Genomic DNA, 18,428 nt, shown 5'->3' with positions numbered 1-18,428 from the left:
ATATTTGGAATGTCAATTTTAAAGATTTTCATAGATCTCTCAATATACACTATTTTTGAAGCTTTAAACTTTATAAACAAATATGGAAATATATTTTAATGCTATCAAAAAGATTTTCAGTATTGAAACCACATTTCTCGACACTATTTGAAGGTAGGCTCTAATTGGCTTGCTTAGAGCCTAGGCTCTATACAAACCGCACACAAACTGCACCCAAAGGTAAATGCGATTGGTTTTTCTTTTCTTTTCTTGTTTTAATAAAAACGGAGATCATCGACGAATGTAGCTAGCAAGATTGGCGCGGCTCGGCTTGCATCGGCTAGGCTCGGTTTATGTCGGTCATAGTTAGCAAATCGCCATTTAATCGGCAATTTGTTTAAAAAAAATCAGCGTTTCAATGGAAAACAGTTTTAAAGGGCATCTTTTTGAAAAGGTCGAAAAAAAATCATGTAGTTTTCATAAAAACATTTAAAACACGCTTTTTTCATAATATGATTTAAATCAGGCCAAAAAGTCCTATCTTTTTTTACCTATATATAATTTTTTAGAAAGAAATTTTTTTTGTTTCCTGTTTTGTGTATAGCCATTGCTACTTTCATGGTTTTGAAAAAATAATATTATTTAGAAAAATAACCTAAAATAGAAATTTTTATCCCCACTGTGTGCTTCAAAACCACAATTGCAGATTGCAGGTATGACTTTTTTTTGTCCTTTTTTTTAAAACTTAAACAAATAGATGCAAATTTCAGTTGTTATTATATGGAAAATCATTGTGTAAATGAAATACTGTTTATAGCAAATCATTTCGTAGAGTAAATCATTGTGTAAAGAAAATCATATACACGCAGATTTCTGTGATTATTTGTGACAATCGTTTTTATAAAAATACTGTTTATGGCACAAATTAGATTTAAAACATAGTCTTTTATTGATGAATGAGAGACAGAGAGTGTGACTAAAAGGCCAAGTAATCAATATTTTGTTTTTGATTATGTGATAACAAAGATAAACAAGGCATGGAACAAAATCGATGAAGATTTATGAGATATCTCTTGATGATTTTGGAGTTGCCTAGGAGAGTGAGCCAATGGACTGTGACCCTTGTGTGAGATGGTTTTTAGATATGAGGGCCAAAACCTCATCACTGATCCATTACATAGCATGTCCACCAATTCAAAAGTGAGAGGGAAGCCCAATCTAAAAGCACAACAAATTACATAGTTCTCAATCTCCTGAATAGGGGGGGATCGTATCATGATCCCTTTACCTGCAAATGCATATTTCTCATCATGGTCCACTTTGGGAATGGGAAGCTGCTTCCTCAATTCAGAGAATGTGTTCATCAGCCTTTTCGACGAGACATCACGACTGGCGATGGTGGCGGCATCATCAACTTCAACAACCAAAGAGTTGTTTGTGAGTTCATGAGGCTTCATCACATTGTGCTGCTGCTTCAAATGGACAGGGGACATAGGTGCAAGCTTTGGTGAGAAATTTATGGCAATAGGAGGAGAGATTTATGGCAACAGCAGGAGGAGGAGTCAACATTAGCATGCTCGAAGGTGTCCTTCCAGTTGCCGTATTTCTCTCCATCTGCATTGCATTCCATTGCAATCATAACAATACAAGTAGTTCATAAGCCAACACTTTGTTTGTTATAATAGGCATTACACAAAAACAAATTATTTAGATGGGCCAACCAACCTGTGCTAATCCATTTCTTATATATGTCCGGAATGCCTCACTCGCATTCTGTAGCTCCGAAAATATATCAACCTGAAAGACCCAATGTTAAATGTCAATACTCAATAATATCCCTGCCTCCCTGCACACTGAAATTGTCCCCAAACCTCTGTTCTAGTGGAGCAACACCTTGTTTGCACGACAGAGAGCAAGGAGGTATCAATTCTTAAGGTTTGTCCTGTGCAATTTAAACTAACCTTAAGCCCCCTTTCCCCACCCCCACATGCATAGAGAAGAAACAAAGTTCCATTTCACAAAAGCCCTCATTGGAGAAATACATTTATTCTTCTTTTTGTTCGTCATGAATCAATCACTGAGGCCATGATCCAAGTACGGGTACAACCGTGTGATCCCGTAAAGCTCATACAAGCCAATGGTGCATGATTGCTTGTCACTGATTTTCTTGAAAACCGCAGCAAGCTCTTGCTGTACTCATGTAAAGAACAAAAAGATGCTGAGCGGTAAGGAAGGTCGGAGACGAATGACTTTTATTTCCAGTATAAGTTCCAAAGTTGAGATGGCACCTTCAATTATGCATCTGCTGAATGTGTAGCAGGTGATGGTCAATTGTAAACAGAGTCACCCCACTGCGTTTGGCCAATAGGCCTTGATGGTGTCAGCATTCTAGCAGCTGCAAGAGTCTGTACAAAGAAAAGAAAATCGGCTTAAAGATCCTGAATTCACATCATAATGTTATAGCCTAAGAGGCAAGATATGGATGGTGGCGCCAATAAAGTTTATTAATATATACAAAATCTTTACCTGGAGATTAAGGTCGATGTGTGCCAGTATAATTGGCTGAGGTTCCAAGTCTAAAGGAACCATGGAGAGGTAACCCTTTATTGCAGTTCCCTGAAGCTTACAAGCTCATGTAGAACAGTTTTAACCATGTGCAGTGCAGCAGTGGCTTGTCATCAGCCCCAGCTCTGGCAATTATCAATTGGTCAGGTTCAATGTCCTAATTAATAATGTAAGAAGTGGAAAACTTTTGGCCTGATAATAAACCTTTTTTGTATTTCCTCCATTCCTAGCTCTTGTAAATATAGATGTATAATTTGAAGAATACGATCAACATCCACCTCAAATATTGTACTCTGGAGAACCTGAAGAAACTAATATTACATTAGCAGTGTGCACAAACATACCAAGGGACAAAGTGTAGCACATTATGTTGGCATCCGATTACCTTTGTCAATTTTATGAGACATTTGACAACAAGATCCTGGCTGCAAATGTATCACCAGATGCAAGCAATGGCCACTTTGAGGGATCTAATGGCCGCAAGAGGGTGATCAGCACAACAAAGGAGGAAGTGCGCTCAGCATTATCCTGAAATAATGTAAGAAATCGACTTCAAGAAAAACTCACAAGAATCTTTAGCATCAAAACATTTAAAGCCTTCAAAAGTTGGCTTCCATCATCCATTAAAGGAACTCTTTCATCCAAAAGCCATAAAAGAAGCTCAGTAATAAGGATGTTGAGGGTACTTTCCTTTACAGTGTGAGCTAGCCTTTTAATTTGAAATGTCTGCACAAATCATATGATTTTAGTGGATTTTCTTCCCAAAGCAACACAATATCACCAGGATAATCACATAAAAGTGGTACAAATAAACTTGCCTGCATAAGGGTGTTCAGGAGATATTTACATGGCCTTGAAGATGCGCCAGCAAGACTGAAGTCAAGAGTCTTGGGTACCTGTCAAAAGTAGTCAAATAAGCTTACAAGGAAAACTAACTCCAACTGAACAGATCCTGGAATACGATGATAAACCTTTGTTGCAAGGCATGAAACAAGTCTATCCACATCCTTGATTAGATCCTCCATCGCAATAATTTCTGGCTCGTTTGTGGCTTGTGTAAGCTCATGACAGATGACTTTTATACCTTCAACTACCTGCAACGAAGCATGTAACTATGAAGTCCAGAAAAGTGCAAAAACAAGAGGACAAACTATGGTCAGATGTAACTCTAACTTGGCAATGCTCACATTCAATGTGCATGGATTTCTTTTGAGACGCATTTCTTTTGTGGAAAGGGAACACCTATAATTTTCATTTAGCAAATGAAATAGCACCCATGAGCCCTACACAGGAAGTGCACCTTCCTAAGGAGTAGTACATTTGACCAACCATAAAGGTGTACAAAATACATACATCATCCGTCGCTTCAATATATTGAACAATGAATTAGGCCTGCTATGTTTTTTGAAGTAATCCTCATTAAATAATTGCATTGAGAAGTTAGAAATGTCAAACTTCCAACAATAAGAGATATTTTGTTAAAAATAACAGCTACTCTGACACAAGCTCCAGTCTTAATGTTTCCAACTTATAAGATACACATTTCCCCTAAATCATATGAATAGCATAACCTAGAATGAAAAAATGAAAGTATTGGCATTTTTCAAGTTTATAGATTATGTGAGTAGCCCTTGCTTTCCAATCATAGTAATCATATAACATGCCAAGTTATTCTATTAATCATTAATCATAGGATAGCATGAAGTCAAGATGGTTGCTCTTAAACAAATGAAATCTTAATATACTTAAATCATGCATAAAGATAGGAAGAAGTCATACCTAGTGGTCTTTTAGTGACCGACTCACAGTGTGCCAACGCTTTCATCGTCGATCCATGTTGTCCTTTCACCCTTTTGTCTCTAATTATGAACGTACTCATGGCTTGCCGTGGCCTTTTCAGCCCACATGCCTCCAAGTGCTTCCCATCACCGTGGGAAGTTAGTCTTGGGGCTGCTCAACGTTTTGGCTGTCCATTATAGTATATAATATATAAATATATGTTTCACTTTGTGTGCCCTTTTTGTATATATTGCTTGCTCTTTCTTCTCGTTTTATATTTAATGATGGCTATTTCTACTCTTTCTATATATATATATATAGAATGCACTTAATCCTCTTTTTATATATAATAATTGAATTTCTACTTTTCGTATTCAATGCTTCTACTCCCTGTATATGAGTGTCCCTTGTATTCTTTCTACATATAATGAATGCCTTTTGTGCTCTTTCTATATATCCTATGATGAATGGCTATGGGTGAGTATAATAACTGCCTTTTCTGCTCTTTATATATATCCTATGATGTGTGGCTATGAGTGAATGATTAAGTGAGCTGCTATAAGAAAGTAGAGTATTATATGGGTAAAATGGTTTGGTTTGTAATTGGGAAAAATTTCAAAAGTTTCATGCAAATAGAGGACTTTCTGAATGGAAAGTAGTTAAGGCTTTTAGGTAGAGTACGGATAGTGAAACTGTAGACAATTTTAAGGTTTTTAGAGAGAGTACAAATAGAGTACATGTGTTGGTAAAGGTTTTTAAATGAAAAGTAGGTAAGGCTTTTAGATAGAGTACGAATGGAGTAATCATCAAAAGTTAAAAGGTTTTTAGAGAGAGATAGAGAGAGGGAGTGTATGAATAGAGAATGTCTGCTTTCTAAATGGGAAGGGGTCAAGGTCTGTTAGATAGTGTACGAACAGGGAATCCATAAAAAGATCAAAGGTTTTTAGAGAGTTCGAAAAGCTTAAAATGCGTAGTACGAATAGTGAATTGGAATTTAAATTCTTTATTATATTGTCTTTAAGCAGTCTTTTACGAGTAGAGTTCATCTGTTGACTAAAGTTTTTAAATGGAAAGTAGTTAAAAAGGATTTTAAATAGAGTACGAGCGGAGACACCATCAAAAGTTAAAATGTTTTTTGAGAGAGAGAGAGAGAGAGAGAGAGTACGAATAGAGAACATGTGGTTTTTAAATGGGTAGGAGTTGCAGGGTTTTTGATAGAGTACATCCAAAGTTCTAAGGTTTTAAGAGAGACTACGAACCCGTGCTTTCTAAATGGGTAGGAGTCAAAGAATATGGAATCCATCAAAAGTTCAATGGTTTTTAGAGAGACTTCGAATATAGAACTGTGAACGAGTGGTTTTTAAATGGGAAGTACGAATAGTGAGGGAAATTCATTGCTCTACAATAAAGTCTCTATGCATCTGTCTTTTATCATCCGATCCTTCTTTTCAAAACAAGTCTTCATAGAAGTAATACAAGTTAAGGACTAAGTGCTTTGCAAAACCCTTAACCACATATCAGCAATCAAAAGGAATTTTTTTTTTTTTTTGTATGCACATGTGTTTCTCAACATCCAATCTTTCTTTTCTTAACAATGTTATAGAAGTACGAGTTTCTAACAAAAAAGAGCTTTTATATGAATGCCCATGCTTTTCTCAACATCCGTTCCTTCCTTTTGAAACAAGAGTGGATAGAAGTACTAGCTAACCACATCGGCAATCAAAAAGGAGCTTTTATATGTATGCACATGCTTTTTGTCAACCTCCGATCCATCTTTTATGCAAAACCCGTAACGTCTATCTATTTTTTTGTTTTTTTTTTCAAATGGTTCTATAACTATATTGTGAAATTGTACCGGTGTAGCCTAGTTGGAAAGGGCCCTTTAATTTTGTCATATATAAGACGGCTACGTTTGACTTTGGGTGGCGATTCAAGTTAAGTGCCTTCAATTAGCATTTTGTTGGCCGGATCCAAGTTACATGCCTCAGATTTTAGATAGGCGGATCCAAGATACATGCCTTGAGTCGGCTTGGTGGGCAATTACATGCCTCAGGTTGGAATTAGGGTGTGTGAATCTAGGTTATGGGCGTTGAGTCGGAACTCAGGTGGGCGGATCCAAGTCACATGCCTTGGGTCAGAACTAGGGTGGGCGGATTCAAGTAGCATGTCTTGGTTTGGAATTAGGTAAGGTGGATCCAAGCTAAAATTCCTTAGGTCGGAATTAGGGGGGGGGGGGGCGGTCCAAGTTTCATGCGCTGGATAGAGGGAAGACCTTAACTAGCTTAATAATAATATTATCATTGTCAAATGCACAAGTTGCATTAGCATGGCGGGAGAGGAAGGTTATTCTGATTTTTTCGGCTCAAACAATGCAGCTAAGGCCTCGGATTTTGAAGATGAGGTTGATGAGCCCACCAAAACTCCCTTGTGGAAATATGTCACTGTGGTTGGCAGTTATACCAAAGGGTTTAGGGGTACAAAGACGTGGTTATGCAATTTTAATTGTAGGGAGGCTCCTTTTGCTAGATCTTATGCTCATGTGCGTGCTCACCTTTTGGGTCAACAATTTGGGCACAAGTCGAAAGGAATCTCAACATGCTCTAGGCTATCAAAAGAAATGCAGATGACTTTGAAACATGAGGAAGATAAAGCTTAAAGGATGTACGGGAGTAGGCCACATACTGATGCTATGACTTTAATAGACAAATCCTTGTTCCAATCACTATTGCAATCAACTAGTGCCGATAGAAAAGGGAAAGGATAGACTCAGGCCAAAATTCCATAATTATTTAATATGCAAGCTAGGGATGATGTAGATGCTGCAGTTGTGAGGTTCTTTTATTCCCACAGCATTGCTTTTAATGTTGCAACGGGTCCTAGGTTTCACGAAATGGTATACGCCATAAATAATGCACTGAAGGGGTATATGGCCCCCAAATATGAAAACTCAGGACAACTCTACTTGATAAAGAGAGAACTAGAATAGATCAGGCATTAGGCCCAATAAGGAATGAGTGGGCTACTTATGGTGTGTCTGTTGTTTCAGACGGTTGGAGCAATGTGAAGAATCAGTCTTTGATCAATCATGGCCGTGTCAGGTGGAAAGGCTATGTTCGTGAATGGTCTTGACTACTCTGCTGTTGAGCATTTGAGCCAATATATTGCAGATATTCTCTTAAAGGCTATAGATACTATTGGACCTTATAATGTGGTTCAGGTTGTCATTGACAATGCTGCCATGTAACTTGGATCATGCAAACACAGTCGAGGACATTGATGAATTTTAATAGTGTTTTTTGAAATAAACATAATAATTTCAAAATTAAGTTTTCTCAAATTTTACTTAACACTAGTAAGTTTCTTATTTGTAATGGGTTACATTTCGTCTCCCACATTAAATGTGTTCAAACTAAACTTCAATAGTTTTAGTATTTCTAAAAGTTGCATCTTGTTTCCCATGTTAAATGCATTCAATCTTTACTTCAAGTCTTGAACTAATTAATAGAACATGAAAGTAATGTGAGTATAGGAATTTCAATTCTTGAACTAAATAATATAACATGAAAGCAATGCGAGAATAAGAACCTCAAGTCTTCAACTAAATAATATAACATGAAAGTAATGTGAGAATAGGAACTTCAAGTGTTCAACTAAATAATATAACATGAAAGTAATGTGAGAATAGGAACTTCAAGTGTTCATCTAAATAATATAACATGAAAGTAATGTGAGAATAGGAACTTCAATTCTTGAACTAACTAATATAACATGAAAGTAATACAAGAATAGAAACTTCAAGTCTTCAATCAAATAATATAACATGAAAGTAATGTGAGAATAGGAATTTCAAGTGTCCAACTAAATAATACATAACATGAAAATAATGTGAGCATAAGGAGAGCAAAAACCCTCCGATGTGTGCTCAATCATGAGTGAGCGCGACATGTATGAGAGAGTGAGAGAATTTGAAGTTGTTGCACACGACAATAAAATCAAAATTTAAAATATGTGTAATATGTTAAATTTTTTATTTTCTTATTTGCTAATTTCTATCCTTCATTCCATGTTACTTTGTAAGAACTCTCATCAAGAATAAATAATACTAAAAAAATATGTTACTTCAAATTTAATAATGTTTGGTAAATGGTGTGGGTACTAAACTACTAATGTAATAATGTTTAATATATGATCGACACCGTCATTTCTTCAAGTTGAATAAGAGGATAAAAATGCTTTTCTTTAAGTAGAATAAGAAGATAATAAGGATATGAGCAAAGTGCCTTGTGTGGTATTTTAGGTTAAATTAATCATTAAATATCAGAGAAATTGACTAAAAATTGAATAACTCAATTTTCAAAAATCAAAAGACTCAAAACTACATTTAACAAAGAAGAATTACTATGTCATGTACGTATTTTATACTTCAAAGAAAGGAGATAAATGGAGCTCGCCCTTGTTCTCATTCCTTGTATGCCGTAGACTAGCTCCAGACCTTGTAGGCAAAATAGGGTTATCAGTAGATGTATGGGATTGTCCACAAAGATATCATAAAGGTCGACATTAGCACTTGGAGCCTTGGACTGAGTATATACAAACCAAAGTTCATCCTTGTAGTAATGGGTAAAATTATATATCTTTTGAATACTTCTCTCATATATGCAAGTTCCACAAGCAAAGCAACGACTTCTTTTTTTCTTTATTTACCCTTTTGGATTACTTATAACAAGTGTAAAACCAGAACTCTTATACAATTAATTAATAAAGAACAGAGACAAAATTGTACAAAAAAAAAAACAAAAAGGGACTGCCCACTAGACCAAGGTTACAAGATAAACCCGTATTTTATCTTTTTTCAATAAAACTTTTCAAAAAAACTTCATCCCTATAACTTTATTTCTTCAATAACTTAATATTATTGAATTTTTATTTAAAGATAAGAAAGTTAGTAGTAGGAGGAAATCTTGATTTTAAATAAAAATCCATAAAACATTTCACCATTAATTTCCCTTAAACAAAGTTTACAAAAAATTGCAAACAATTTATTCCCCAAAAAGCAAGATATCAAAACAATCGTATATCTCAAAATAATAGGCAGAGTTAGAAGACTAACCCAATGAAAAATGTTTTTTTATTCTTTAAACCCAATGCATCCTTATAAAGAGCATTTTGTGTGTGATTCAAATTTGCTTAAAGATTTTATATACTAAAGATTTAAGCAGTTAGGAATTCAGTGTGAGATTCGAATTTGCTTAACCATTTTGTTGCTTTCTTTATATATAGAGAAGTTTGATTAATTGTAACTTTTATTTTTTTTATTTCATTGGTGTACACAACATAGTATTTTGGATGGACTACTATTTTACGTATTTGGGTCTGTAATTTTTTTGGTTAATTGCAATCCTAAAACAAGGGTCTTTTTTGTATTTTTTTTCCTTCAAACAATAATCCAATATCTTAGTTTAATGTAGTTCTTGTGCTAAGTATTATTTATATTTCATTTTATGCTCCAAATAAATCTATAATATGTTTCGTGTTGCAACAACAAAGCATTATTGTTGGACTTATTGAAGGTTTAGACAATAAATTGTCAAGTACCACTTTAACGACACTAGGTAAGGTCATAAAATTATTGTTCAATGGCTTTAATGTATTTATATAATAACTGCAAATCATAATCCTATATTATGTCGCCTTTATATATCCGATTTTTTCACTCGATTTTTTTGAGACAAATTCGAATTATTCACGACTATATAACTTACCTCATTTTTTGGCAATATGTACTTTTTATCCGATTTTTTCCAACGACTTTTTGAAACACAACCGATTCATTATCGATGTTTTGGCTTGTCGACATTTTATTATTCCTCGACTTGCTAACTATGGGTCCACCATGAGAGCCTTTTGTTAATCAATAACAAATCGAGAACCTAGGTTTTGGGCCAGGCTGGGGAGAGCCATACCTCGCCAGCAATGGCACGGGAAGATCACTTGGCCAAAGCTGCTCATAGAAAGGTGTTCTACCAAAAAGAACCCTGATTTAGCTGGCTCCTACACCATCTTGTCCCTGCCATGGTGAGGACGGAAATTTGGATTTAGGGGTTAAAGCAGGATTATCAGGTCTCGGATTTCATCATTGGATACCATTCTAAACCTCGGATCAAACAACATGGACAACCTTGGTCAGCTGCCACTGAGAAGATGATAGAAAGCTTGAAGCAAAGTAAATACGTTTAGTAAGAATATAATGGTTTCTCTCAGCCTCCAGATTCAATTCATCTTAGAACAGTAGAAACTATAATATTCATCTTGAAAAGTTTAGGCAGTATGCTATGATACAACTTGTATCCATTCAAAGCACAAAAGAACTCATCAAAAGACAACATACCTGATGGTCTCTGTGAAATGATGGAATATCATATACAAAGGTGAAAGAATTTCTTTTGCAATGAGCTCCAACTGCTGAGGCATGACTCCCTTTTAAGATGTGGGTTCATGAAGTACTGCAATCATCCATAATCCATTAGCTATGGTCCCTTACCTTTCATAGCAATTTGTTGAAAGGCTTCACCATCAAGTTAGTTTTCATACTATAACCAGGTCAGTAATGGCAGAATGCTTTTTCCATGGGTCGCATTGGTCCACCCTCAAATTGCTCTTGCATGTTGAAAGTTCATTAAACAATTGTGTTGTAATAGTGCTAGAGCGACCAGTGCTCAAGGGACCTTGCAGGGGCCTTGAGTTCCATACATAATCACTATTAAACTAATGAAGGCTATTTTCAATGGGAGCTCATTTGGTTTTCTAACACATTTAACATGATAAGCAGACAATATTTAGCATTACAGGTATAGATGTATTTATTGAATACTTTCAGTTTACATACCCCTTGCGCATCTAATGTCTAACTTAACTATTCCAGTTGATGATTTGGACTTGAGTAATGTGTAGACTTTTAGGGGGTGTTTCTTACCTGGCAATTGGGAAACATTTATGTGGGCAAATTCAGTTTGTCACCCAATAATTAACTAGGGAATGTATGTGAAGATAACTTTGTCAGCATTACTGGCTTCGGTAATTCACTGCATTCTTACTTAAATTGTGCTTGCAGACTTTACCTTAAGGTGCTGCCTCACTCAGCAACATAATGGAGCAGGAGACAATTACAGCCTGAGAGGTGTTGCCTTTGCAACATGCTGTCATCATCTTTGCCAATGGAAATCTTACATGAGTAATGCCCTATTCTTTAGTATACAAATACCTTTGATCCTTTACAATCTGGTTCTTGTATCTGTTGTATATATCATGTGAAAGATACACACATAGAGAATTAGCATTCTATGAATCATAGGATCATTGCTCACACAAGCACATGCATGGACATGTAATATGGAAATATCTGAATGTTCATTTAGAGCACTATTAAATTATACATAATTGATTGTGCACAGTTCACAGTTAATGTGAAATATGCATAGTTCATAGTTCATGTGAATCGATCCAGAATTTTAAGTTCCCTGTAGGAATGAATTGCTTCATTTCATGGCTGGTTTTTCCTTCTTTTTTTTTTATATTTTTTTTTATAGATTCATTTATTTCTTGCATTATTTTGTGAAGATAGTTCATTTAGGAACCCTGTTCTTTTGGGCAATTGGCTGGAATATATAACAAAAAGGATATGTGTTTAGGATATGTGTTTTGGGAGTCAATCTTCGTCCAGCTGCTAGCTGTACCCATTTGCTTTCAGAGAAAATTAGTGACCATCAAATAAGAATCATGACCAGTTTTTGGAAGAAGCTTCTTCAAAGTGTTACTTTCTTCATTGTTCTGATATAGATGTAGGATTTCTATACAATATGGGGATATTCAAAGAAGGTTTCCATGCAATTACATGGTTCACCAGCTGGGCAGTAGATGCAGACCGCCAATTTGATTTCTCAGAAGCAATTGATCAGAGCTTACTTGTAAAAGCATGGTAATTTATTACTCTTTCTTCGTGAAAATGAGTTTAAATTTCCAATTTGCTGCTTTATATTATCGAAAAACTCTTGGTTGCCCCTTGTACTTTTAGAAAATGACTAGGTGCCCTGCTTTCTTTCGATGGGTTTGAAACAGCTAAATATCCTGTGAGAGCATAGTTCCTAATTTGAAAACTAGTTGTTGCATGGTTTTTGAAATACAACAGTCACAATTTCCTGTTAGAATAGGATACCTAATACTAGCACTGCTACACTCCTAGATTTTCTATCTTGTTTTGCATAATCAAATAATGGCACTTGGCTAACATGTTAATTGCGGATTCTGAAGAACATCATTGCAAGAGTGTTGCTTCTCTCTGTTTCATGAAGTGGCTATAGTTCTTATTGTAAGCAATGAGATCTTCACAAAACCATTTGTAAGATGGTCAATATAGGTCTATGCTTTCTTCCAAATAAATTAGTTTCCCTCAACAAATATTTCTGTTTCTTGAAAAATATCAAGGTGCTCTTCCATTTATTTTAAGAAATAAGAAAGTTCCATCATCTATGTTACAAGGATATGGGTACGAGTGTCAGTGCCATACACCAATATACATGTCAGAAACGCAACTTAGCCCCTTCTAGATACAACACATTCATCCATATATTGGAGGGGTCGGGAGGTGGGACTTTAAGTAATTAAAGTATCTTAGTTTCTATAGTGTTAGACATGTGTGTCACATTCTTAGTGTCTACATGAGCCCAAAACCTTGGATGCTCATCCAAGTCTTGTAGCCCATCATTTATTTAGAATGTTGGTGTTTACATTATTTTTGATAATGATTTTTATATCTTTTCTCCTGTTCTTTTTTTGTTTTGGCAGTAATGATGGCGGACAGCAAGGAGTTGAAAGCTTGTGAGAAATATGAAACCTGTAGAGAGAGAGCAAAGTTAGGGCTCATGTGTAAAGATATTATGGATATTGGGAGGCTTAAGTGGACTAAAATATGCCCCTTATAACATATTGCCTGAGAATCACTTAGTTGTTGCAAAGCCTACTAAACAGTCTATACATTCGGACCTTCCCTAAATGTTTATTGAACTTCAGTCGCATTTATAGTTAATTAACAATTAAATTTTCATTTGCATGATGAAAGTGCAAAATATATTCACCTTTGTTTATTCGAATTATATCCACCTTTTACGTTCCCATGCAAGGGTGTCCTCTCTCTCACACACACACTGATTTGGCTTAGCAAAGTGGTTAGTTATTGCTAGGTAGCAATGCGATATCCTAAGTCCTAGTTTCATTTATCTTTTATCTTATATCAAATATCCCAGGTTTCAATCTTTTCTTTTCACATTTTTGCCCCCATTATTTCAAATCCCATGCTTTCAAAGTATTGTTTTTATATTTATATACATTTGGAATACTTTAAAAAAAAACAAACATAGACTGTCCAACATTTTAGGAACAGATCTGAAGCGGACACTTGTTACAGTGTGGGTAGCCATGTTTTTCTTATTATTCTATATAATTTGGAATGGAAGCTGTCATGGAACTGTTGGAAATCTACTAAGACCGTACAAAAACAATTTTAAACACCCCCTCCAAAACCCGATGTTAAAAAACAAACATAGACTGTCCAACATTGGAATACTTTTTTAAAAAAACAAACGTAGACTGTCCAACATTTTAGGAACATATCTAAAGCGGACACTTGTTACAGTGTGGGTAGCCATGTTTTCCTTATTATTCTTTCATATATAATTTGGATAGAAGCTGCCATGGAACTGTTGGAATTCTACTAAGAGCCTACAAAAACAATTTTAAACACCCCCTCCAAAACCCGATGTTAAATTACCAAATCAATAGAAGGATTCAAAAACAAATCTAAAAACCACATCAAATTCTGATATGATAAATCAACAAAACAACCAGAAGTGTTATACTTTAAAAAAAAAAAAATTGTAGAGCAAACAAGATTGTAAACAATGTCCAAGTCTAGCTCCACTACGGTTAATTGCTTACACAAAACAATGGAGCAAACAAGATTGTAAACAATGTATATTTTCTTATAAGTCAGTTATAACACCATCCTAGAGGCCAAAGATAAAACTAGAATCACAAAAGACAAAAAGCATTATTGAAAAACAAGCTCAGGTTGGAAAAGAGAACCAAATAGCCTTAAGTTTTGCCAAAGCTGCCAAATCTCCAAGTATACATTGATACATATTGGTGAATATTTGTTACCAACATATATGTTTGTTGACAGCAGCTAGATATCATGATTGACCAACTCATTTGGTTCTATCAAAATATGCATATGAGGATTTTGATAAATAACATACAAATTAATAATTGCATTGGTTTTTGTCATTCATTTTTTATCAAATGATTAATAAGGCCATTGCAAGCGTTTCAAAAGCTCCCCAACCACAACCTAACCTTTCCTCCCACCCAACCTGCAGCATTCCCCAACCTTACCATCCACAACCTAGCCTTTTGGTTCGCTACCCCTGCAGCGTCACTGTCCATTCCTTCTCCTCCACCAAAAAGAAAAAAGCATCTCTCTATTCCCACAGACCGCCCGTCCATGCATTTTAGACCTCACCAAATGAATGTCAAATCATGGTGATCCAAGCAAGCAATACCTCGCTCCATGACTAGGCTTGAAATTTATCAAGCAACCATGCGGTCAACTCCACTATCACTACCTACCCTCCTCTTTATTCTTGACCACAGTCCCTTCCTCCTGTTCCCTAATTCAGAAGACATTTTGTTCCCCACGTAAGTTAGAGTTCGAGAGAAAAATATGATTAACATGCTATAAAACAATATAATTGAATGTGCATTACCAGGGTTTAATTAACTTAAAATCAATCTGGTCAATGTCACAATCAATATTGAAATTGCCCGTTAGAAATATTAAGTCATATCACAGAACAGAAAAAGTGACATAATTGACTTGGAATGGTTTGATAGTAGCTTGAAGAATAGTGAGGCTGTTTAGGGTCTTCCACTACATAGATGCATCTCTCCTGAAAAGATTGCTGGTTTGAATATCAAACCTCAATTCAGGTACAAGTTCAATAAAATTGAGCTCCAAACAGAAATGAATTTCACAAATAATGCAAGAAATAATGAAATTTGAACATAAAGTACAATCCCTACAAAAGGGCATCTTAGACAAAAATGCGACACAATATCTTCTCCAGTTCAATAAGTACCTCTAGAATGAAAATTCACGCACTTGTGCAGCTTTTAGAGTCCAGCTAGATGCCAATCCCACAAAACGTTTCACCAACTTTGTCAATGTGATTGCTACAATAAAAAGTTCGTAAGTCCTAACAGTTACCCATAAGTATCAGGAAATCAATCCTTGTGGCTTTCAGTTTAGAAGTCATATACATCACTCTTCAAAAGAGATGGTAAAAACCATTGCCCAATTCAACACCCAAAATGTCAAGGTTTTAGTTGAAATAAAGAAAATATACGAGAACCTTCACAATCAAATATATCTAAAGAATGGGCATGTGTTTAAACCAAGACATAAGTACATTATTGCCTAAACCAGTTGCTAAACTCGAGGCTCTCAAGGGGTTTACATTCATTTCCTTATAAACCACGGAAAAAATTAAAGTTCCCATCATTTACAATCCACATTTTCCTATCTGAACTGATACAGTTGCAGCTAACATTTCCTATTTTCTCAAAGACTTGGTAGTGGCTTGTTCATTGCTTTTCATTGGCTTGCGAGTGCCTCTTTTACAATTGTTTTCTCACAAGGCAATACATCACTTGCTTAATAAAAGCATTGAAACCAATTGTCCATAAGTAACTACTCTTCTAATTGGTTTTTCTAGATCAAATTTTTTTAAAAAAATATAAGTTTTGACCTTTGCGAGTCAAAAGGATATAATGGCCAACAACATCAACCAACAATTAAATCCTTGTATTGCAGACAAAATTTAAATTTTGTTTTTGGTAATTGAAGTAAAAAACGTTACTTACAATTTCAACAGATTTCCATACATACTATACTGAGACCTTTGTTAAGCACTTCTGAAGCACCTTCCTTTATACATATATACTAGAATGAATCATCCTATTAGTGATTTTAGAAATTACTCCAAAATTTTTGACAATAGGTTGCCCTTATATTAGTTAAAACTACCTTGATGTTTCCTTTTTTATCGAGTGAAGGACTTGAGGGTAATTATGAATGAATACAAACTCTTAAATTTCAAAGCTCCCTCATTGGATCATTGGGATCGTGTGAATTTTAATTTATGTTATTTTTGTCATTTGAAATTTGAGGCATGTATCCATCTATTTATCACAGACCCAAAAAATTGAAATAATAAAAATTATCAAAAACCATTTCACCAAAATCCCCTGAAATATTTGTAGGACTATTTTGGTCATTTTCACTATTCGAATTATTTTTATAGTATTCTTAGGGTGCATCTTTCTGACAGCACACATCCTCTAAATTTCAGGTAATTTGATCAGTAAAAAGGAAATAAAATGTTTTGAAATTTGTAACTTTGGAGCATGCACAATTATATTAAGCACCCTCCATTTGTTTTATAGATAGAAAAGACATATGTATTTTAATTAATATAACGGCAAAAGGTTCTTGAAAAAATTTATTAGAGATTTCTAAAATCACCATTCAGAATTAGGATGTATGTGTGCGTGTACAGATACATACAAGAATCTTCATTGACCATTTGAGACTAAAGCAAAGCAGTCAAACTCACTAGCCAACTTTATCTCGGAGCCAAATGAAAGACCGGGCTGGAACAAATGAGCAAAAATATACACTACTCCTGACTCCATACACCCACACAGTGAGACCTTCATCCTCATCCTTCTCCAAAACCGTTTTTATATAACCAGGGCAACATATATAACGAGCTGCAATAACCAGCAAAAAGGGTTTCCTCAAAGCCACTGGCTTGCTTCGAATGTCAAGAGAACGTGAAAATGAAGCTTTACAAAAAACAATTGCTACTGCCTGCTTAGTACCTTTAGTTTCAAATGAGAACCTTGGCAAATGGAGCAAAACATGTGCACAGAAGCAAGCTCTCCATGTTACAGCATGGTATCCTTCCATAGCCTCGCTGATAAATGCATCGATGCCTTCGATTATTGAACGCTTAGAAATAGGACGTGCAAATGGGGCTGGCAACTCCCTTTACTCCACACCCTCTATGCAAATGAACAACTTCTTTTATGGCATCAAAGATGGTCATGCCCTCCATGCATCATGATGGGGGTGAAATACTAAACTGGGCATGTTCCTGATGCATAAAATTCAAGATCAGTAATTTTCCCGAAGATACATGAAAAAAGAGAGTCAAAATTACATAATATAATCATATAAACTGTTCACTCGTTAAACCATGGGAGTAACAAGTATTCAAAATTTGAAAATTACTATGCATATATAGGAGAAAAAGCAGAATGTATAATGAATGAGGTGCTTGAAACAAATCTATAAAAGGACAGTAAAAATAAGAGGACATGGTGAGAAATCGTTACAAGATTACTTATAATGGCACATACCACCAAAGACTACAGCACACAGAGAATATCCCAATTTCACAAATCGAGCTTTAAACAGTTATTTGGATATTCCTCCAGCCGAAGGGGATAAAAAATATCCAATAACAATATAAAATAGTACCTGTACAGCAAGCAACCAAGCTTCCTGCAGCAGAGCTGAAAACATGCACGCAATGGTTGAACAGCAAGACCTCCACTCTTGGCATAACATATTGGTCTTTTCATCCGGCATCGAATTGTCCCAAATATGAGCCAATACTACTAGCGTAAACCCCATCTCTACCACCTGCAAAAAATTACATTGATTTAACAATAGAGGTAATTGAGAAACCATCTTGTTTTTTTTGAGAAAAGGTTAACTGCCTGAGAAACCATCTTGTTTAACAAAACAAACAACAAATATCTATAATGCAACCAGCAAAGACAAACAAACAGTATACAAAGTTGCATTTTCCATATTCAATGGCTATTTATACTTTTGTGGTCCCTAATCCCAATGTTTCATACTACCAAATGTTCCATTGGCAGGTTGCCATCCGATTATGGGCATGAATCGAATCCCAGGTCAACAA

General features: G+C 35.3%; 1 long non-coding RNA gene and 1 pseudogene across 2 annotated transcripts; both read right to left on the bottom strand.

The window, feature by feature from the left end:
- Nucleotides 1-956: 956 nt before the first annotated feature.
- Nucleotides 957-10,789, bottom strand: LOC110007285 (protein MOR1-like; annotated as a pseudogene). The gene is made up of 12 exons (XR_016057918.1): nucleotides 10,712-10,789; nucleotides 3,732-3,827; nucleotides 3,516-3,638; nucleotides 3,363-3,440; nucleotides 3,237-3,270; nucleotides 2,930-3,074; nucleotides 2,749-2,846; nucleotides 2,506-2,669; nucleotides 2,268-2,384; nucleotides 1,941-2,169; nucleotides 1,705-1,776; nucleotides 957-1,593 (listed from the first exon to the last, which is right to left on the bottom strand). The product of XR_016057918.1 is annotated as a protein MOR1-like (transcript).
- A 3,657-nt stretch (nucleotides 10,790-14,446) lies between these two features.
- LOC110007286 (uncharacterized) lies at nucleotides 14,447-15,653 on the bottom strand. The gene is made up of 2 exons (XR_002280970.2): nucleotides 15,513-15,653; nucleotides 14,447-15,044 (listed from the first exon to the last, which is right to left on the bottom strand). It is a non-coding gene; the product is annotated as an uncharacterized LOC110007286 (long non-coding RNA).
- Between the last annotated feature and the right edge of the window lie 2,775 nt (nucleotides 15,654-18,428).

Source organism: Amborella trichopoda, chromosome 6 (assembly GCF_054954075.1).
Source record: "Amborella trichopoda isolate Santa Cruz 75 chromosome 6, AtrichopodaSantaCruz75HAP2 v2.0, whole genome shotgun sequence".
In the NCBI taxonomy this organism is placed as follows: domain Eukaryota; kingdom Viridiplantae; phylum Streptophyta; class Magnoliopsida; order Amborellales; family Amborellaceae; genus Amborella; species Amborella trichopoda.
This window is presented reverse-complemented; position numbering and strand designations above follow the sequence as displayed.